The sequence below is a fragment of the Triticum urartu genome, chromosome 6A (assembly GCF_056163025.1).
Source record: "Triticum urartu cultivar PI428250 chromosome 6A, HENAU_Tu73, whole genome shotgun sequence".
In the NCBI taxonomy this organism is placed as follows: Eukaryota; Viridiplantae; Streptophyta; class Magnoliopsida; order Poales; family Poaceae; genus Triticum; species Triticum urartu.
In genome coordinates, this window is record NC_141878.1 from 388,813,752 (window position 1) to 388,837,903 (window position 24,152).

Genomic DNA, 24,152 nt, shown 5'->3' on the forward strand with positions numbered 1-24,152 from the left:
ATGAGCACCGTTGAGAAAAAGTGATAATTGATCTTGCGGATGTTGAAATGATCGGATCCACTTGAAGAGAAACACGCCGATTGAAAAAGGATTGACCTGACAACCTCGATGATCAAGAAGGCTTAGTATTCACACAGGAATATGAGAACAACACTTAGGGAAGGTATGGAATCAACACTTGACATTGAAGCAACTCGAATACCACAACAACAAAAAACAAAACAAAGGATTGGCTTGCAAAATAAGCCGGAACAAACATATGATAGATCCCATATCGTATCATGTGTCTGTTGGGAAGATTATTCTAGGAGCTACTTGAATTCCCACTTATAAACTCCCGAAACTTTCTGGTTATGCAATTAGGTGTTGGGGATACAGGGGAAGCATAATATCTCACCCAAAACTAGCAAATCCTACATCCAGCTGTATCCATCCTTCAACACATAACCAAGAAACCTTCAGAAATCATTTATCTCAACCTTCGAAAAGCACATGTTATACGAGTTATGGCAATAATCCCGAACTCCCGCCCTAGTACTGGGTGGCGTCGAGGTTATCTCATCAACAACTGCATAAAAGAGATTTTCGATGTCGGCGAACTCAGGTTTCCAGAACTGCAACGATAAAATTGTGACGACAACACCTCAGAGCTCAACTCCCCAGGACACTGCCACAACCCCTAAATGTCAGGAGGCACCAAGAACAATGTTCTCGTCACAAAACCATTGGAACGATTCCAAGATACCCGTGTGATCCTAAATTTTTTTAGTGAAATTTGAGAAGAGAAGAGTCAAAACTCTATGTCAGGATGCCTCACCAGAGCGACGAAGGGACTGAGGAGTAAAAAGAATCCTACTCTTCGATATATATAATCCTAAAAGACTCAAAACATCTTTCTAGACTCAACAACGCCAGCGATTCGATCAAGCAGGGGGCTCCTAAGTCGGGGATGGCTCTGATACCAACTTGTAACACACATGATGCGGCTATATCTCTCACGTGTCGGAGCACGACTTAGAGGTATAACCGCATAGTGGGCATGTCGTAAGAGGGGTAATCTTTGCACATCCCATGTATTGAATAAAAAAGGGATAAAGAGTTGGCTTACAATTGCCACTTCACACAATACATGAATATAGCATTACAACATCCAGAATACAATCAAGGTCCGACTACGGAACCAAAATAAAAGAAGACCACCCCTAATGCTAGATCCCCGATCGCCCCGACTGGGCTCCATTACTGATCAACTGGAAACGAAACAACACAACGAATACGATCTTCATCGAGCTCCTCCTTGAGCTCGGTTGCGTCACCTGCACGGTTATCATCGGCACCTGCAACTGTTTGAAGTAATCTGTGAGTCACGGGGACTCAGCAATCTCACACCCTCGCGATCAAGACTATTTAAGCTTATGGGTAGGAAAAGGGGTAGTGAGGTGGAGCTGCAGCAAGCACTAGCATATATGGTGGCTAACTTACGCAAATAAGAGCGAGACGAGAAGCAAAGCACGGTCGTGAACTAGAAGTGATCAAGAAGTGATCCTGAAACTACTTACGTTCAAGTATAACACAAGAACCGTGTTCACTTCCGGACTCCGCCGGAAAGAGACCATCACGGCTACACACGCGGTTGATGCATCTATCTATTATATAATTAAGAGAGAAGACAAATAAGCCATCACGTTTGTCCACATATGCTAATATTATTTCGACCGTTCGATTAGAATAATAATGACTGAGATTTAAAAGATTTTGGTAACATGCTATTGTTGACAGGTCAGCGTATTGAACCTGCCACGTGCACACACATATATGGTAATACATATAGAAACAAGTCTAGATAAAAAATCTATATGGATGCTACGTCTACACATGCATCTTAGAGTCCGGGGGCAATACTGGAGTTGCAGTACTAATCGGTGTGACACAAGGCAATCCTATTGATAGAAAGAGTCCGGTTGAAAGAAAATTAAACAAGTCAAATACGGAGACAGGGTACACGTGCCCCTGCCCACAAGCAAACTAAGAAAAGGGCCACCCAATTAGAAAAACATGAGCGGGCCTATGGATATATAGATGCACTGCATATAGACCATGTCTAGCGATAGAAAAATATAAAAAATATACAGAAACAGCTATTTGTGTTTTTTAATAACATCGTTATGTCCAACTATTATGTCGACACCAAATTAGGAAATTTGTTCACTACGACAGGAATAGATAAATAATGATACATATAGATTAAGAAAATATTGGAATAATTGCTTAGTATTCTCTCTGTAACTTTTTATAAGATGTTTTCCGAGTCCATGACAGTGTCAAAAAATGTCTCATACTAAGTGAGAGAGATTGTACTAAGATAATTTTTTTTTATAACAATTGCTATATCTTACACCAAATATTTTTCTATCTACAAAAGAAATTCCAATTTTTCTACAAACATACGCATACATAAGATTTATAGTCAAAATACATGCTCGAGGTCGGGCCAGCGTGTGGGCCCATAATGTTGGAAGTGGATGCACAGGTGTCACGTTGATATCAGCATGTATATATATCCGTAAGTTTCCTAAAATAACAAATACATAAAGCATCTACTTGGTAAACTGATTGGCCTCAACTAAAAATATCTTTATAAATAAATTAGCTTTTGATTTATAGAAATCAACTATATGTCTGTATGTTGGTATACAGTAATAAGAAATAAGTATAACAAATGAAAAAGTTAGTGCAAACACCACGTATAACTTAAATTGCTAAATACAAAATAAGTTATGCATAAAACTATTATTAGGTGGATCAAGAAAATTATGATTTTTTACACATAGCTAAAGTATATTTTTGAAAAAAAATGTTTCCATACGAACTACATAGCTGGGAAACATGAGTCAGGATGACCTGAACCTGGGTATATCTACACCCACTTTTCTAAAATGGGTTTCAAAATGCCAACAATTTTTAAAAAATATCATGCGTACATCTGCGCAAAATATGTGCGCCGCCCAATGTTTTGTGAGTAAATAATTTTTATTTTGGCTCCGCCAAAAAGACAAATTTTAGTATTTCCAAATAGCGTTCCACGCACTTTTTTTTGGTATTTTTTGCTCATACCAAAAGGAGTTGTCACGTCTATGCATATCATCAATGGTACATGCACGGAAAAACAACCTGCGCACTAGAATTGAACCTGCCTTTTGAATTTCAAAAATAAATAAATTAAACGGGCCTAAACTGGTGTATCCAAGTCGGCCGCGTGCGTGCACAGTAAGGAAAAATACAGCCTGAGTTTCCAGAGACACACGGAAGCACACAACATCAGTTTTCCATTGATTTGCGTGGCCTGATTGATTTAACTACTACTTTTTTTTCAAAAAGATTTAACTACTACTATATCACATGCATGCACACGAGCTAGCACAATACTGTCCCTAGAAATAATTACAAATTTTTACGTACAAGGTAAGGAATTTGGCACCCTCACACCTTCTCTAAAGGTTCAAGAGAGTCTATAGCAGTTGTATTAGCGTAAAGTAAGACATTATAACTATATTATTTAAACCGTTAAATTCGATAATAACAAATAATAATAATAATAATCCAGTTGTGATATACAGTCTACATATAGTCCAAAAATAGAAGCATAATACCTATGAAATAACCCTACTTGAATATATCAAGTCTGTATGACGAAGAATAACAGTTTTATTTCCAAGACAAATCTTCTCTATTATATCTTAAATATTTATTTTTGAAAGAAGCATATAAATCCATCAGTACATTTAGTACAAGTCGGAAATATTACTATGAGAAATTGAGTGAATTCCAAATTACTACAAGTACAATCATAAGAATAGCTACATGATGCCATTGCTTCATCAGTAAACTTATCACACAAATCAAAATGATGAAGCGGGTGCAGGAATAAATTGGAAGCAACAGAGCATGGCAAGCCTGATAAATATTTTAATCTGGGTATATTCCCAGATAATTAAGCACAATTAGCAAGAAATTAGCGAGATGGAATGTGTGAGAATATTTAGCTATTTTGGTGAATGCCTTAGATGGACAATAAATATAACTGATGATAGATAAAATTATAATGCCTTAGATGGCCAAGAAATATAAATGATGATAGATAAAATCAAGACGCGCATCTCTCACAAAAAAATCAACATACGTGGAAGCATTTTGAGGCAAGAGTATTCACAAATCAAGATTAGCAACTGCAATAAAACAAATATGGAGCACAAAGAAGGAGAAAATAAAAAAGACTTTGATCAATGTTTAGATATCGTTGTTAGCGTTAAATTTCTAAAGAGGGCGTTGATAGAAATATAGACACCAATGGATTCAGAGATTTAGAAGAGAAAAATAGAAAACATTATGATACTCTAATTGTGTGCATGGTGAATCATACATTGTCTTAGACCTTTGAATCTACAAAGTATCAAAGTTTCGATGTTATTCTCGATGTAAATTTTCTCTGCAAACTATTGTTTGAAGCTAGACACTAACAAATGTAGAGAAGTGGAAGATAAAAATCAAGAAAATGTAGCTTTGTGCATGAAGAAACATGCCTTATAAGCTAACTAATATGTACACTCAATGAAAAGAGGTACTCCCATCGAATTCCAGATACTTTTCCTGAAGATATCCATATCGTCTGCAACGATTTCCTATAATTTGAATGGTACATCATATGTTGTGTAGTGGTGACCTAAGTAAAATTAAAATCTATGGAAACAAATGACTAGATAGTAAACAATCTGAATAACTTTTTTCTCAATATGTATTCTGGCTATAATTGTAATACCTAACATCCTACTAATGTCAAATTGTAATAGTATATGAGGAAACAGAAACAAAACAACATTACTAAACCTAGCCGCGCAAATGCGCGGGTGACCCCGCTAGTTTTAATTAAGTTAAGTGTCAAGTTCTCAACCGGATATTAACAAATTCCCATCTACCCATAACTGCGGGCACGGCTTTCGAAAGTTCAAAACCCTGCAGGGGTGTCCCAACTTAGCCCATCACAAGCTCTCACGGTCAACGAAGGATATTCCTTCTCCCAGGAAGACCCAATCAGACTCGGAATCCCGGTTACAAGACATTTCTACAATGGTAAAACAAGACCAGCAAAGCCGCCCGGATGTGCCGACAAATCCCGATAGGAGCTGCACATATCTCGTTCTCAGGGCACACCGGATGAGCGCTCTGTACAGCTAAAACCAAACCTCGAGTTTCCCCGAGGGGGCGCTGCAAAGGACTCTACTTTGGACCAACACTCAGAGGAGCACTGGCCCGGGGTGGTTAAAATAAAGATGAGCCTCGGGCTCCGGAAACCCAAGGGAAAAAGGCTAGGTTGTTAGTGCAAATGTAAAACCAAGGTTGGGTCTTGCTGGAGGAGTTTTATTCAAGGCGAACTGTCAAGGGGTTCCCATTATAACCCAACCGCGTAAGGAACGCAAAATCAAGGAACATAACACCGGTATGACGGAAACTAGGGCGGCAAGAGTGGAACAAAACACCAGGCATAAGGCCGAGCCTTCCACCCTTTACCAAGTATATAGATGCATTAATTAAATAAGATATATTGTTATATCCCAACAATAATCATGTTCCAACAAGGAACAAACTCCATCTTCACCTTCAACTAACAACGCTATAAGAGGGGTGAGCAAAGCGGTAACATAGCCAAACAACGGTTTGCTAGGACAAGGTGGGTTAGAGGCTTGACATTGCAATATGGGTGGCATGATAAAGCAAGTGGTAGGTATCACGGCATAGCAATAGAGCGAGCAACTAGCAAGCAAAGATAGAAGTAATTTCGAGGGTATGATCATCGTGCCTGCAAAGTTCTCCGAGTTGACGAAAGCCTGATCCTCGTAAGCGTACTCAACGGTTCCTCGATCATGAACTCGTCTCCTGGCTCTACCCACAGCAAGAACACAAGCAAAGGAAACCACAATCAACCACGGTGCAATGCGCAAGCAACATGATGCAAAACATGGCATGATATGCGGGATGTGATATGCAATGCATATGCGTGCTCCGGAAGGAAAAGATTGAATCAGGCCTCAACTTGGCAAACCAAGTGCGCCGCTGGAAGGATGAGTTGATTTCGGTCAAAATCGATATAAAGATCACCGGAATCGGATGCACGGTTTGCAAATGGCAAGCAAAACAATAATGGCACAACTCTGCGATTAACAGCACGATGCCATCTAGAATGCAACAAAAAAGCTAAGCTAATGCACTCCAACATAGCAACAAAGCACATGGAAGTGATCTACTCAAGATGCTTGACAAAAGATGAACACTGAGCTACGACTAAATCACACAAGAGCAGGTTCAAACAAGCATGTCAAAAGTGCAAAAGATAACAACATCACAAACTTAGTGAAAATAACAACATGTCAGGATTTAACATCAGGAAGTAATGTTTAGAGCAATATAACAACATGCTACAGGAACATATCATAGCAATACAAGGCATGGCATGAATCTACTCGAAGCATATAACAAAAGTCCCTTACTGACCATAAGTCAAAAAGGATCAGAAGATATGATGGCACCCATGTAAACATAGTAAGTTTCGTTAACAGATTCAGACTTAGCAGAAAACTAGACATGGCATAAACAGAATTATGAAGGCATGTTTGCGAGCTCGATGCACTCAACACAAGTCATTGCATGACAAACTAAGCATACTCCCAGCAAGAAGACATGATCAAGAAGCTAAACATGGCAAGAACAATCTCATAGCATGCATGGATCAACTACAACAACCTTGGCAAAATTGATTAACACGTAAACAATCTGCCAAGAATATTCAATAGCAAAAGTAGAGCAAGATTGAGTCATGATAGGGCACTCCATAAGTGCAAACAAAGACATGGATGGATAGAGCACAACCATATGCCCAAATCATCCTTACTGAACATACTCAAAAGAGGCATGGATCTCTCTGTAGCAACATGAATACATGGCATAAAAATAACAGCAAACAAAGACTTGGTGAAATTCTAAGTCTCTGAAATCAGCAACATCACGAGAGCTACTTTGCATGCTTGTGCTAGTCACCACATTGATCACAAAAATGCATGGCATACACCCCTGTAAAGATGGCATGGATAGCCCGAAACACATGTAGAGCTCATGCCCATATGCAGCACACAATAATCGTGGCAAAAATGACAAATGCTCATAAACTGATAAGAATCAGGAACTAACATTATGAAGCACTCTTGCAACAGTAATTAGGGCATCAAGATGGACTCAAACAAACATGGTGCAATGGAACAAAATGAAGAGGACATCCTAACGAACATTTTGATATATCATATGCATGAAACGGAGCTATGATGATGAAGTTATGATGCAATGAACATGGCCTGAAAATATCATAGATCTGGGGACTTTGTGGAAATTTCACCTTCGCGAAAAGTCAATGCGGGACGGGCTCGACCTGGGACGGAGGGATCCGGGATGGGGGCGCGCGTTTGGATGGAGGGCGTGGTGGATCTCATCCACCCTCCGGGATATCGCCGGAGTTCCAACCGGAGTGGAGGAAGACGGCGGCCGGAGACTTGCCGCGGTGGCCGGAGAAGGGCGCGAGGCAGCGCTGGAGGAAGTTCGGCGCACGTCGGCCGAGGCGCGCGGCAGACAACGATGGAGGGGGGGCGACACTCACAGGTGGCGGCGACCGGAGCAGCGGCGGGGAGCGGCGGAGCGAAGCGGCGGCGGGGCGGCGCGCGGTGGCCGGCGTGAGGCGGTGGGGCAAGGATCGCGGTGGCGAAGGAACTCGGGCTACGACGCGGGGCGCGGCCCGGGGGCGGGCCGGTGATGGGCCCCGCAGGCCCGGCGGCGCGGAAGAGAAAGAAGGCGCGGTGGAGGGGAGCTGAGGGCGACGCGGCGCGGCCCGATTGGCTGTGGCCGGCGGCTGAGGTGACGTGGCGAGATGGGATTGGCCGGAGCGACGTGGAGGACGGACATGTCCGTCAGTGGGGGGAAAAGTCCGGCGGCACGAGGGGAAGAAGTCTAGGGTTTGTACTGCGCGAAAAATCGGAGGGGATCACACACACACACATATATATATATATAGGTAGAGGGAGCTAGGAGAGTCCAAATGAGGTGCGGTTTTCGGCCACGCGATCGTGATCGAATGGCCGAGAGGATGGAGGGGGTTTGGATGGGTTTTGGGCCACTTTGAAGGGGTGTTGGGCTGCAACACACATGAGGCCTTCACGGTTCCTCGGTTAACCGTTGGAGTATCAAACGGACTCCAAATGGCACGAAACTTGAGAGGCGGTCTACCGGTGGTGTACCAAGGCCGCTTGGCAAATCTCGGTCCATTCCGAGAATGTTTAACACCCGCTCATGAAAAGAGGCAAAAGGGGTCGCCGGAGGACATAGGAGTGTCGGATCGAGAAACGGACAACAGGGAAAATACTTGGATGCATGAGACGAACACGTATGCAAATACGATGCACATGATGACATGATATGAAATGCATGACACGCAAACAAATGACAAGGCAACAACATCGAATAACTGGAAGACACCTGGCGCAACGGTCTCGGGGCGTCACACGTGGCCCCCCCAATCCCAATCCGAATTGGGAAGGGGCCGCCCTCATTCCTTCCTCCTTCCTCCTCCTTCCTTCTCTCCTAAAACCAAACAAGGGAAGGGGGATCCTACTCCCGGTGGGAGTAGGACTCCCTTGGGCGTGCCTAGAGAGGCCGACCCCTCCCCCTCCTCCACTCCTTTATATACGGGGGAGGGGGCACCCCATAGACACACAAGTTGATCATTGATCTTTTAGCCGTGTGCGGTGCCCCCCTCCACCATAATCCACATCGGTTATATCGTAGCGGTGCTTAGGCGAAGCCCTGTTCTGGTAGCGTCATCATCACCGTCATCACGTCGTCGTGCTGACGGAAATCTCCCTCGAAGCTCTACTGGATCGTGAGTTCGCGGGACGTCACCGAACCGAGCATGTGTAGATCGCGGAGGTGTCGTACCTTCGGTGCTAGATCGGTCAATCGCGAAGACGTACGACTACATCAACCGCGTTGTCATAATGCTTCCGCTTACGGTCTACGAGGGTACGTAGACGATACTCTCCCCTCTCTTTGCTATGCATCACCATGATCTTGCGTGTGCGTAGGATTTTTTTGAAAGTACCGAGTTCCCCAACAGTGGCATCCGAGCCAGGTTTATGCGTAGATGTTATATGCACGAGTAGAACACAAAGGAGTTGTGGGTGTGGGTATATACATATTGCTTGCCGTCACTAGTTGATTCTTGATTCAACGGCATTGTTGGATGAAGCGGCCCAGACCGACATTACGCATACGCTTACGCAAGACTGGTTCTACTGACATGCTTCACACATAGATGGCTAGTGGGTGTCTGTTTCTCCAGCTTTAGTTGAATCGGATTCAATGAGCATGGTTCTTTCTGAAGATCAAAAAGCAATCACTATATCGCGTTGTGGTTTTTGATTCGTAGGTAAGAACGGTTCTTGCTCAGCCCGTAGCAGCCACGTAAAACTTGCAACAATAAAGTAGAGGGCGTCTAACTTGTTTTTGCAGGGCATGTTGTGATGTGATATGGTCAAGACATGATGCTAAATTTTATTGTATGAGACGATCATGTTTTGTAACACTGTTATCGGCAACTGGCAGGAGCCATATGGTTGTCACTTTATTGTATGAAATGCAATCGCCATCTAATTACTTTACTTTATCACTAAGCGGTAGCGATAGTCGTAGAAGCAATAGTTGGCCAGACGACAATGATGCTTCGATGGAGATCAAGGTGTCAAGCCGGTGACTATGGTGATCATGACGATGCTTTGGAGATGGAGATCAGAGGAACAAGATGATGATGGCCATATCATATCACTTATTGATTGCATGTGATGTTTATCCTTTATGCATCTTATTTTGCTTAATTCGGCGGTAGCATTATAAGATGATCTCTCACTAAATTTCAAGGTATAAGTGTTCTCCCTGAGTATGCACTATTGCTACAGTTCGTTGTGCCGAGACACCACATGATGATCGGGTGTGATAAGCTCTACGTTCACATAAAACAGGTGCAAGCCAGTTTGGCACACGCAGAATACTCGGGTTAAACTTGACGAGCCTGGCATATGCAGATATGGCCTCGGAACACTGGAGACCGAAAGGTCGAGCGTGAATAATATAGTAGATATGATCAACATAGTGATGTTCACCATTGAAAACTACTCCATCTCACGTGATGATCAGACATGGTTTAGTTGATATGGATCACGTGATCACTTAGATGATTAGATATATGTGTATCTAAGTGGGACTTCTTAAGTAATTTGATTAATTGAACTTTAATTTATCATGAACTTAGTACGTGATAGTATTTTGCATGTCTATGTTGTTGTAGATAGATGGCCCGTGCTATTGTTCCGTTGAATTTTAATGCGTTCCTAGAGAAAGCTAAGTTGAAAGATGATGGTAGCAATTACATGGTCTGGGTCCGTAACTTGAGGATTGTCCTCATTGCTGCACAGAAGAATTACATCCTGGAAGCACCGCTAGGTGACAAACCCACTGCAGGAGCAACGCCAAATGTTATGAACACCTGGAAGAGCAAAGCTGATGACTACTCGATAGTTCAGTGTGCCATGCTTTACGGCTTAGAACCGAGACTTCAGCAATGTTTTGAACGTCATGGACCATATGAGATGTTCCAGGAGTTGAAGTTAATATTTCAAGAAAATGCCCAGATTGAGAGATATGAGGTCTCCAATAAGTTCTATAGCTGCAAGATGGAGGAGAATAGTTCTGTCAGTGAACATATACTCAGAATGTCTGGGTACCACAACCACTTGACTCAACTAGGAGTTAATCTTCCTGATGATAGTGTCATCGACAGAGTTTTTCAATCACTTCCACCAAGCTACAAGAGCTTCGTGATGAACTATAATATGCAAGGGATGGATAAGACGATTCCTGAGCTCTTCGCAATGCTAAAGGCTGCGGAGGTAGAAATCAAGAAGGAGCATCAAATGTTGATGGTCAACAAGACCACCAGTTTCAAGAAAAAGGGTAAAGGGAAGAAGGGCAACTTCAAGAAGAACAGCAAGCCATTTGCTGCTCAAGTGAAGAAACCCAAGTCTGGACCTAAGCCTGAGACTGAGTGCTTCTACTGCAAAGGAACTGGCCACTGGAAGCGGAACTGCCCCAAGTATTTGGCGGAGAAGAAGGATGGCAAAGTGAAAGGTATATTTTGTATACATGTTATTGATGTGTACCTTACTAATGCTCACAGTAGTGCCTGGGTATTTGATACTGGTTCAGTTGCTAACATTTGCAACTCAAAACAGGGGCTACGGATTAAGAAAAGATTGGCTAAGGACAAGGTGACGATGCACGTGGGAAATGCTTCCAAAGTCGATGTGATCGCCGTCGCCACGCTACCTCTACATCTACCTTCGGGATTAGTATTAGACCTAAATAATTGTTTTTTGGTGCCAGCGTTGAGCATGAATATTATATCTGGATCTTGTTTGATGCGAGACGGTTATTCATTTAAATCAAAGAATAATGGTTGTTTTGTTTATATGAGTAATATCTTTTATGGTCATGCACCCTTGATGAGTGGTCTGTTTTTACTAAATCTGGATAGTAGTGATACACATGTTCATAGTATTAAGGCCAAAAGATGCAGCGTTGATAATGATAGTGAAACTTATTTGTGGCACTGCCGTTTAGGTCATATTGGTGTAAAGCGCATGAAGAAACTCCATTCTGATGGACTTCTGGAATCACTTGGTACATGCGAACCATGCCTCATGGGCAAGATGACTAAAACTCCATTCTCCGGAACAATGGAGCGAGCAACAGAGTTATTGGAAATCATACATACTGATGTGTGTGGTCCAATGAACATTGAAGCTCGCGGCGGATATCGTTATTTTCTCACCTTCAGAGATGATTTGAGAAGATATGGGTATATCTACTTGATGAAACATAAGTCTGAAACATTTGAAAAGTTCAAAGAATTTCAGAGTGAAGTGGAAAATCATCGTAACAAGAAAATCAAGTTTCTATGATCTGATCGTGGAGGTGAATATTTGAGTTATGAGTTTGGACTTCATTTGAAACAATGTGGAATAGTTTCACAACTCACGCCACCTGGAACACCACAGCATAATGGTGTGTCCGAACATCGTAATCATACTTCACTAGATATGGTGCGATCTATGATGTCTCTCACTGATTTACTGCTATCGTTTTGGGGTTACGCTTTAGAGACAGCTGCATTCACGTTAAATAGGGCACCATCTAAATCCGTCAAGATGACACCTTATGGACTGCGGTTTGGAAAGAAACCCAAGTTGTCGTTTCTTAAAGTTTGGGGCAACGATGCTTATGTGAAAAAGCTTCAGCCTGATTAGCTCGAACCCAAATCGGAGAAATGTATCTTCATAGGATACCCAAAGGAGACTGTTGGGTACACCTTCTATCACAGATCCGAAGGCAAGATATTCATTGCTAAGAATGGATCCTTTCTAGAAAAGGAGTTTCTCTCGAAAGAAGTGAGTGGGAGGAAAGTAGAACTTGACGAGGTAATTGTACCTTCTCCGTCATTGGAAAGTAGTTCATCGCTGAAATCAGTTCCAGTGATTCCTACACCAGTAAGTGAGGAAGCTAATGATGATGATCATGAAACTTCTGATCAAGTTACTACCGAACCTCGTAGGTCAACCAGATTAAGATCCGCACCAGAGTGGTACGGTAATCCTGTTCTGGAAGTCATGTTACTTGACCATGACAAACCTACGAACTATGAGGAGGCGATGATGAGCCCAGATTCCGCAAAATGGCTTGAAGCCATGAAATCTGAGATGGGATCCATGTATGAGAACAAAGTATGGACTTTGGTTGACTTGCCCGATGATCGGCAGGCCATAGAAAATAAATGGATCTTCAAGAAGAAAACTGACGCTGACGGTAATGTTACTGTCTACAAAGCTTGACTTGTTGCGAAAGGTTTTCGACAAGTTCAAGGAGTTGACTACCATGAGACCTTCTCACCTGTAGCGATGCTTAAGTCCGTCCGAATAATGTTAGCAATTGCCACATTTTATGATTATGAAATTTGGCAAATGGATGTCAAAACTGCATTCCTTAATGGATATCTTAAAGAAGAGTTGTATATGATGCAACCAGAAGGTTTTGTCAATCCAAAAGGTGCTAACAAAGTGTGCAAGCTCCAGCGATCCATTTATGGACTGGTGCAAGCCTCTCGGAGTTGAATATATGCTTTGATAGTGTGATCAAAGCATATGGTTTTATACAGACTTTTGGAGAAGCCTGTATTTATAGGAAAGTGAGTGGGAGCTCCGTAGCATTTTTGATATTATGTGTAGATGACATATTGTTGATCGGAAATGATACTGAATTTTGAATAGCATAAAAGGATACTTGAATAAGAATTTTTCAATGAAAGACCTCGGTGAAGCTTCTTATATATTGGGCATCAAGATCTATAGAGATAGATCAAGATGCTTAATTGGACTTTCACAAAGCACATACCTTGCTAAAGTTTTGAAGAAATTCAAAATGGATCAGGCAAAGAAAGGGTTCTTGCCTGTATTAGAAGGTGTGAAGTTGAGTCAGACTCAATGCCCGACCACTGCAGAAGATAGAGAGAAAATGAAAGGTGTTCCCTATGCTTCAGCCATAAGCTCTATCATGTATGCAATGTTGTGTACCAGACCTGATGTGTGCCTTGCTATAAGTTTAGCACGGAGGTACCAAAGTAATCCAGGAGTGGATCACTGGACAGCGGTCAAGAACATCCTGAAATACATGAAAAGGACTAAGGATATGTTTCTTGTATATGGAGGTGACAAAGAGCTCGTCGTAAACGGTTACGTCGATGCAAGCTTTGACAGTGATCCAGATGACTCTAAGTCACAAACCGGATACATGTTTTTATTAAATGGTGGAGCTGTCAGTTGGTGCAGTTCCAAGCAGAGCGTCGTGGCGGGACCTACGTGTGAAACAGAATACATAGCTACTTCAGAAGCAGCAAATGAAGGAGTCTGGATGAAGGAGTTCATATCCGATCTAGGTGTCATACCTAGTGCATTAGGTCCAATGAAAATCTTTTGTGACAATACTTGAGCAATTGCCTTGGCAAAGGAATCCAGATTTCACAAGAGAACCAAGCACATCAACAGACGCTTCAATTCCATCCGCAATCAAGTCAAGGATGGAGGCAGATATTAGCAACATACATATCTGAATGTTGCAGACCCATTGACTAAGCCTCTCTCACGAGCAAAACATTATCAACACCAAGACTCCATAGGTGTTAGAATCATTACAATGTAATCTAGATTATTGACTCTAGTGCAAGTGGGAGACTAAAGGAAGTATGCCCTAGAGGCAATAATAAAGTTGTTATTTATATTTCCTTATATCATGATAAATGTTTATTATTCATGCTAGAATTGTATTAACCGGAAACTTAGTACATGTGTGAATACATAGACAAACAGAGTGTCACTAGTTTGCCTCTACTTGACTAGCTCGTTGAATCAATGATGGTTATGTTTCCTAACCATAGACATGAGTTGTCATTTGATTAACGAGATCACATAATTTGAGAATGATGTGATTGACTTGATCCATCCGTTAGCTTAGCACGATGATCGTTTAGTTTGTTGCTATTGCTTTCTCCATAACTATGCATGTTCCTATGACTATGAGATCATGCAACTCCCAAATACCGGAGGAACATTTTGTGTGCTACCAAACTTCACAACATAACTGGGTGATTATGAAGGTGCTCTACAGGTGTCTCCGATGGTGTTTGTTGAGTTGGCATGGATCAAGATTAGGATTTGTCACTATGATTGTCAGAGAGGTATCTCTGGGCCCTCTCGGTAATGTACATCACTATAAGCCTTGCAAGCAATGTAACTAATGAGTTAGTTATGGGATGTAGCATTACAGAACGTGTAAAGAGACTTGTCGGTAATGAGATTGAACTAGGTATTGGGATACCGATGATCGAATCTCGGGCAAGTAGCATACCAATGACAAAGGGAACAACGTATAACGTTATGCGGTTTGACCGATAAAGATCTTCGTAGAATATGTAGGAACCCATATGAGCATCCAGGTTCCGCTATTGGTTATTGACCGGAGACATGTCTCGGTCATGTCTACATAGTTCTCGAACCCGTAGGGTCCGCACGCTTAACATTTGGTGACGATCGGTATTACGAGTTTATGTGTTTTGATGTACCGAAGATAGTTCGGAGGTTCGGATTTGATCATGGACATGACGAGGAGTCTCGAAATGGTCGAGGCGTAATGATCGATTGGAAGGCTATGTTTGGACATCGGAATGGTTCCGGGTGAAATCGGGAGTATACCGGAGCATCGGGAGGTTACTGGAACCCCCTGGGAGGTGAATGGGCCTTATTGGGCCTTAGTGGAAGAGAGGGAGAAGAAGCAAAGGAGGGGGTGTGCCCCCCAAGCCCAATCCGAATTGGGAAGAGGGCCGGCCCCCCTTTCCTTCCTTCTTCCTCCTCCTTCCTTCTCTCCTAAAACCAAACAAGGGAAGGGAAGAATCCTACTCCCGGTGGGACTAGGACTCCCTTGGGCGCGCCTAGAGAGGCCACCCCTCCCCCTCCTCCACCCCTTTATATACGGGGGAGGGGGGCACCCCATAGACACACAAGTTGATCATTGGTCTTTTAGCCATGTGCGGTGCCCCCTCCACCATAATCCACCTCAGTTATATCGTAGCGGTGCTTAGGCGAAGCCCTATTCCGGTAGCATCATCATCACCTTCATCACGCGTCATGCTAACGAAACTCTCCCTCGAAGCTCTACTGGATCGTGAGTTCACGGGACGTCACCGAGCCAAACGTGTGCATATCGCGAAGGTGTCGTACCTTCGGTGCTAGATTGGTCGATCATGAAGACGTACGACTACATCAACGTCGTTGTCATAACGCTTCCTCTTACGGTCTACGAGGGTACATACATGATAATCTCCCCTCTCATTGCTATGCGTCACCATGATCGTGCGTGTGCATAGGATTTTTTTTGAAATTACTGCGTTCCCCAGCAACTTGTACCCAAGTGACAAGCATTAAGCATAGTAAAGTCATACAACATCAATCTCAGAACATAGTGGATACTAGGGATCAAGTCCTAACAAATTGACATGATTACATATGAAATTTCGTCCACCTACCATCTGCCTCAAATATGCATACAAGGAGATTACCCACACATGATTGTGAGCAACATGAAATTTTTGATGGAGAAGGGTTGGTGATGACGAAAACGGTGATTCCCTCTCTCCGGAGCCACGAACGGACTGCAAATTAGGGCTACGGACGAACAATAGGATGTGACAGCGGCTTCACATTGTAAACCGCAATAAAACTTTCTCTCTAACTTTTTCCTTGGGGAAGTGAATATATAGTGATGATATTAGGCCATACGGAGGTTCAAGGGGCCCGCGTGGCCAAGTGGCGCGGCCTGGGTGGTGGCCGCGCCACCGACCCATGTGGCCACCCCCGGTCATTCTCTAGTGGCTTCTGCCTACAGTATTTTTTATTTATTGAAAAATAATTCTCTGCAAAGTGTCGTCCAACTCTGAGAAAAAAATTGCACAAAAAACAACACCAAGGTAGTTCTACTAAAAACAAGGCCAGCCCTAGTTAGTTTCACTTAAATCATGCAAATTGGGTGGCAAAATAAGAGCAAAAGTGTTTAGAAAAGTAGATACAATGGACATGTATCAACCACTCATGTGCCTGACGCTGTCGCGCAAGCGTTACGCGTGGCCTCGTAGAGCATTCATTGCTCCTCGATGAAGTTTGGGTTCTCGAAGGACATGGACGCCACGACCTCCTCACTCTCGAAATCATCGTAGATCTAGACCGGACGAAGCAAACACCACCCGCATGGAAAAAATGAGAGCCGACCCTCCGAAGGGCATCATAACTGGCCATAGATAACACCCCAACAACGGCTAAACTAATGGTCAAGAAATGTAAACCAAGTCGATTCTACTGTCCAGATGTGCCAAAAGACAATATGGCCGAGGGGCTTCCTCCGCACTCGTTTGCCTAACCTCAACAGGGGTGCCCTCGGGGCATGAGTGAAGGAAATATGCCCTAGAGGCAATAATAAAGTTGTTATATATTTTCTTATATCATGATAAATGTTTATTATTCATGCTAGAATTGTATTAATCAGAAACTTGGTACATGTGTGAATACATAGACAAACAGAGTGTCCCTAGTATGCCTCTACATGACTAGCTCATTAAAAGATGGTTAAGTTTCCTAACCATGGACGTGTGTTGTCATTCGATGAACGGGATCACATCATTAGAGAATGATGTGATGGACAAGACCCATCCGTTAGCTTAGCATAATGATCATTTAGTTTTATTGCTATTACTTTCTTCATGACTTATACATATTCCTTTGACTATGAGATTATGTAACTCCTGAATACCGGAGTAACACTTTGTGTGCTATCAAGTGTCTCCGAAGGTGTTTGTTGAGTTGGCATATATCAAGATTAGGATTTGTCACTCCATGTATCGAAGAGGTATCTCTGGGCCCTCTCGGTAATGCACATCACTATAAGCCTTGCAAGCAATGTGACTAATGAGTTAGTTATGGGATGATGCATTACAGAACAAGTAAAGAGACTTGCCGGTAACGAGATTGAACTAGGTATGATGATACTGACGACCGAATCTCGGGCAAGTAACATACCGATGACAAAGGGAATAACGTATGTTGTTATGCGTTTTGACCGATAAAGTCTTCATAGAATATGTAGGAGCCAATATGAGCATCCAGGTTACGCTATTGGTTATTAACCGGAGATGTGTCTCGGTCATGTCTACATAGTTCTCGAACCCGTAGGGTCCGCATGCTTAACGTTCGATGACGATTTGTATTATGAGTTATGTGATTCGATGAACCGAAGTTTGTTCGGAGTCGCAGATGAGATCACGGACATGACAAGGTGTCTTGAAATGGTCTAGAGGTAAAGATTCATTTATTGAAAGGTTGCATTTGGACATCGGAATGGTTCCGAGTGGTTCGGACATTTTTCCGAAGGACCGAGAGGTTACTGGAACCCCCTAGGGAAGTTAATGGGCCTTAGTGGGCTTTAGTGGAGAGAGGAAATAAGGGCCATGAGGTGGCGTCTGCCTCCCCCCTACCCAAACCGAATTGGACAAGGGGTGGGGCACGACCCCCTCCTTCCTTTCCCTCCGGTGGAAGAAAGGAAAAGGGGGGGGGGGCGAATTCAACTTGGACTATGAGTCCAAGTAGGACTCCCCCTGGCGCGCCCAACCTGGTCGGCCTCCTCTCTCCCTCCCTCCTTTATATACATGGCCAGGAGGCACCCCAACAGAACATACAATCTCTTAGCCGTGTGTGGTGCCCCCTCCATAGTTTAACACCTCAGTCATATCGTCGTAGTGCTTAGGCAAAGCCCTGCGCCGGTAACATCATCATCATCGTCGCCACGCCGTCGTGCTGACGGAACTCTCCCTCGTCCTCAACTGGATCAAGAGTTTGAGGGACTTCATCGTGCTGAACGAGTGCTGAACACGGAGGTGCCGTACGTTCGGTACTTGGATCGGTTGGATCGTGAATACGTTCGACTACATCAACCGCGTTACTAAACGCTTCCGCTTTCGGACCACGAGGGTACGTGGACACACTCTCCCATGTCGTTGCTATGCATCTCCTAGATATATCTTGCATGTTCGTAGGAATTTTTTTGAAATACTGCGTTCCCCAACAGTGGCATCCGAGCCAGGTCTATGCGTAGATGCTATATGCACGAGTAGAACACAAAGAGTTGTGGGCGATAATAGTCATACTGCTTACCACCAATGTCTTACTTTGATTCGGCAGTATTTTTGGATGAAGCGGCCCAGACCGACATTACGTGACCACGTTCATAAGACTGGTTCTACCGACGTGCTTCGCACACAGGTGGTTGGCGGGTGTCTGTTTCTCCAACTTTAGTTGAGTCGAGTTTGACTACGACCGGTCCTTGTTGAAGGTTAAAACAACACACTTGACGAAAAATCGTTGTGGTTTTGATGCGTAGGTAAGAATGGTTCTTGCTAGAAGCCTGTAGCAGCCACGTAAAACTTGCAACAACAATGTAGAGGACGTCTAACTTGTTTTTGCAGGGCATGTTGTGATGCAATATGGTCAAGACGTGATGAGATATAAATTATTGTATGAGATGATCATGTTTTGTATAAGTTAACGGCAACTGGCAGGAGCCTCATGGTTGTCACATTATTGTATGAAATGCAATTGCCATGTAATTGCTTTACTTTATCACTAAACGGTAGCGATAGTCGTGGAAGCAATAGTTGGCGAGACGACAACGATGCTACGATGGAGATCAAGGTGTCAAGACGGTGACAATGGAGATCATGACGGTGCTTTGGAGATGGAGATCAAAGGCACAAGATGATGATGGCCATATCATGTCACATATTTTGATTACATGTGTTGTTTATCTTTTATGCATCTTATTTTTCTTAGTACGGCGGTAGCATTATAAGATGATCCCTCACTAAATTTCAAGGTATAAGTGTTCTCCCTGAGTATGCATCGTTGCTACAGTTCGTCGTGCCGATACACCATGTGATGATCGGGTGTGATAAGCTCTACGTTCACATACAACGGGTGCAAGCCAGTTTTGCACGTGCAGAATACTCAGGTTAAACTTGACGACCCTAGGATATGCAGATATGGCCTTGGAACACTGAGACCGAAAGGTCGAACGTGAATTGTATAGTATATATGATCAACATAGTGATGTTCGCCATTGAAAACTACTCCATCTCACGTGATGATCTGACATGGTTTAGCTGATTTGGATCACGTGATCATTTAGATGACTAGAGGGATGTCTATCTAAGTGGGAGTTCTTAAGTAATATGATTAATTGAACTTTAATTTATCATGAACTTAGTACCTGGTAGTTTTTGCATGTCTATGTTGTCGTAGATCAATGGCCCGTGCTACCGTTCCCTTGAATTTTAATGCGTTCCTAGAGAAAGCTAAGTTGAAGGATGATGGTAGCAATTACACAGACTGGGTCCATAACTTGATGATTATCCTCATTGCTGCACAGAAGAATTACATCCTGGAAGCACCGTTAGGTGCAAGACCCGTTGCAGGAGCAACTCCGGACGTTATGAACGTCTGGCTGAGCAAAGCTGATGACTACTCAATAGTTTAGTGTGCCATGCTTTACGGCTTAGAATCAGGACTTCAAAGACGTTTTGAACGTCATGGAGCATATGAGATGTTCCAGGAGTTGAAGTTAATATTTCAAGCAAATGCCCAAGTTGAGAGATATGACGTCTCCAACAAGTTCTATAGCTGCAAAATGGAGGAGAATAGTTCTGTCAGTGAACACATACTCAGAATGTCTGGGTACCACAACCACTTGACTCAGCTGGGAGTTAATCTTCCTGATGATAGTGTCATTGACAGAGTTCTTCAATCACTGCCACCAAGCTATAAAGGCTTCGTGATGAACTATAATATGTAAGGGATGGAAAAGACTATTCCCGAGCTCTTCGCAATGCTAAAGGCTGCGGAGGTAGAAATCAAGAAGGAGCATCAAGTGTTGATGGTTAACAAGACCACTAGTTTCAAGGAAAAGGGCAACGGGAAGAAGGGAACTTCAAGAAGAATGGCAAGAAAGTTGTTGCTCAAGTGAAGAAGCCCAAGTCTGGACCTAAGCCTGAGACTGAGTGCTTCTACTCCAAAGGGACTAGTCACTAGAAGCGGAACTGCCCCAAGTATTTGGCGGATAAGAAGGATGGCAAAGTGATAGGTATATTTGATATACATGTTATTGATGTGTACCTTACTAATGCTCGTAGTAGCACCTGGGTATTTGATACTGGTTCTGCTGCTCATATTTGGAACTCGAAACAGGGGCTACAGATTAAACGAATATTGGCTAAGGATGAGGTGACGATGCGGGTGGGAAATGGTTCCAAAGTCGATGTGATCGCGGTCGGCACACTACCTCTACATCTACCGCCGAGATTAGTTTTAGACCCGAATAATTGTTATTTGGTGCCAACGTTAAGCATGAACATTATATCTGGATCTTGTTTGATGCGACACAGTTATTCATTTAAATCGGAGAATAATGGTTGTTCTATTTATATGAGTAATATCTTTTATGGTCATGCACCCTTGATGACTGGTCTATATTTGTTGAATCACGATTGTAGTGATACACATATTCATAATATTGAAGCCAAAAGATGCAAGGTTAATAATGATAGTGCAACTTATTTGTGGCACTGCCGTTTAGGTCATATTGGTGTAAAGCGCATGAAAAAACTCCATGCTGATGGAGTTTTGGAATCACTTGATTATGAATTACTTGATGCTTGCGAACCATGCCTCATGGGCAAGATGACTAAGACTTCGTTCTCCAGAACAATGGAGCGAGCAACTGACTTATTGGAAATAATACATACTGATGTATGCAGTCCGATGAGTGTTGAGGCTCGCGGCGTGTATTGCTATTTTCTGACCTTCACGGATGATTTGAGCAGATATGGGTATATCTACTTGATGAAATATAAGTCTGAAACATTTAAAAAGTTCAGAGAATTTTAGAGTGAAGTGGAAAATCATCATAACAAGAAAATAAAATGTCTATGATCTGATCGTGGAGGTGAATATTTGAGTTATGAGTTTGGTGTTCATTTAAAACAACGTGGAATTGTTTCGCAACTCATGCCACCTGGAACACCACATCGTAATGGTGTGTCTGAACATCGTAACCGTACTTTATTAGATATGGTGCGATCTATGATGTCTCTTACCGATATACCGCTATCGTTTTGGGGTTATCCTTTAGAGACGGTTGCATTCACGTTAAATAGGGCACCATTGTCACGCCCAATATGCGATCCTATCTGAGAGGAACTCAAATGTCCCACCAAGGATAGAGCCGCATATTGAAACGCTTTTGCAAGGTGGATATCATTACATCGTACCATTACATAATAGTTGGGGATACATACAAAGGGCATACAAATGCCACAAGAATACATCAAAAATCATACAAGAGAACAACATCCGACTATGAATGAAACACAAACAGAAACTCAAATGACATCGACCCTGCTAGCCCAGGCTGCTGACCAGGAACCTATCCTAAGATCGATGAAGAATAAGAAGAACTCCAAATCAAGTAAACATTGCTCTCAAGTCGGATCACCGCATTACCTGTACCTGCAACTGTTGTTGTAGTAATCTGTGAGCCACGAGAACTCAGCAATCCCATTACCATGGGTATCAAGGCTAGCAAAGCTTAATGGGTAGGAAAGGGTAAGTGGTGAGGTTGCAGCAAGCGACTAAGCATTGTATGGTGGCTAACTTACGAGTACAAGAGTAAGATGAGAAGCTACAAAAATGATCGCAAACTAATAATGATCAAGAAGTGATCCTGAACTACTTACATTCAAACATAACCCAACAGTGTTCTCTTCTCAAACGCACCCGAAAAGAGACAATCACGGTTACGCACGCAGTTGGTGTATTTTAATTGAGTTTGGTTCAAGTCTCCTACAACCGGATATTAACAAATTCCCATCTGCCACATAACTGCGGGCATGGCTCTCGAAAGTTTAAACGTGTCCCAACTTAGCACATGACAAGCTCACGATCCACGGAGACAATCCTCCATCGCGGGACCCTCCGATCAGGCTCGGAATCCCGGTGCACAAGACATTTCGACAATGGTAAAACTAATCCAGTAAGACCTCCTGGCGTGCCGACACCCTGATAGTAGCCGCGTGTATCTCGTCTTAGGCCACGTCCGGATGAGCAGTCCGTACAACTAAAACTAGCCCTCGAGTTTCCCCGTGGCGGCGCTGCAAGGGGCTCTAGTTTGGGACCAACACCATCAGCACTGGCCCCCTGTTTATGTGGAATAAAGAATCTTCGGGTTCATGAAGCCCTATGCCAATTAATTATTTAGTTCAATATTATTATGGCAAATGTTAAAACCAATGTTGGGCCTTGCTGGAAGAGTTTTATTCAAAGCGAACTGTCAAGAGGGGCCCATAAACCCTCACCGTGTTAGGGACGCAAAATCAAGGAACGGAACACCGGTATGACGGAAACTAGGGCGTCAAGAGTGGAACAAAACACCAGGCAAAAGGCCGAGCCTTCCACCCTTTACCAAGTATATAGATGCATTAATTAAATAAGAGATATTGTGATATCCCATGATATCCATGTCCCAACATGGAATAACCTGCAACTGCACCTGCAACTAGCAATTCTATAAGAGGGGCTGAGCAAAGCAGTAACATAGCCAAACAACGGTTTCCTGGGATGGTGAAAAAGGTTAGAGGCTATCGTGGCAATTTGGGAGGCTAGATAAACAAGTGGTGGGTGGCGGGACATAGCGATAGCATCGAGACAACTAGCATAACAATGATAGTAGTGAGATCCAGGGTGATGGTCATGTTGCCTGAAATCCTGCTAGGAAGAAGAACGAGTCCATGAAGAAGACGAACGGGCGTAGTCGAACGAATCCTCACGATCGCAATGAAACATGAACTATCGAGAAGGAGCACAACCGGAAAGAAGCAAACAACATGGTAAAGAGACAACACAAACATGACATGATGCCCAACCAAGTATGATGCAAGAGAAGGCAACGTGATGCTACTCATGGCAAGAGATGATGCATGCAAGAACAACACATGAAGGCAAGTTTAAATGAGGCCGAAAACAACATATAACAATCCCGGAAAGTCCTCATATGCAAATTCGAAATTGGTCCAGATCTGAATAACACATTATGTTGAAATTGTTAAACAACAAGTTAAAGTGCACCAAGACAATCTACATGATTTTCTAGTCAAGTTACATATAAAGTTCATTTAATTCGGAGCTACGGCCTAGAAGACATGAGTGAAACAAGTTAAACATGGCATTGATACAAAAGCAAGCAAAACAACACCACAAACACTCCAAAACAAGGATGTAACAAGGTAACATGAAACTACATGTGAAACG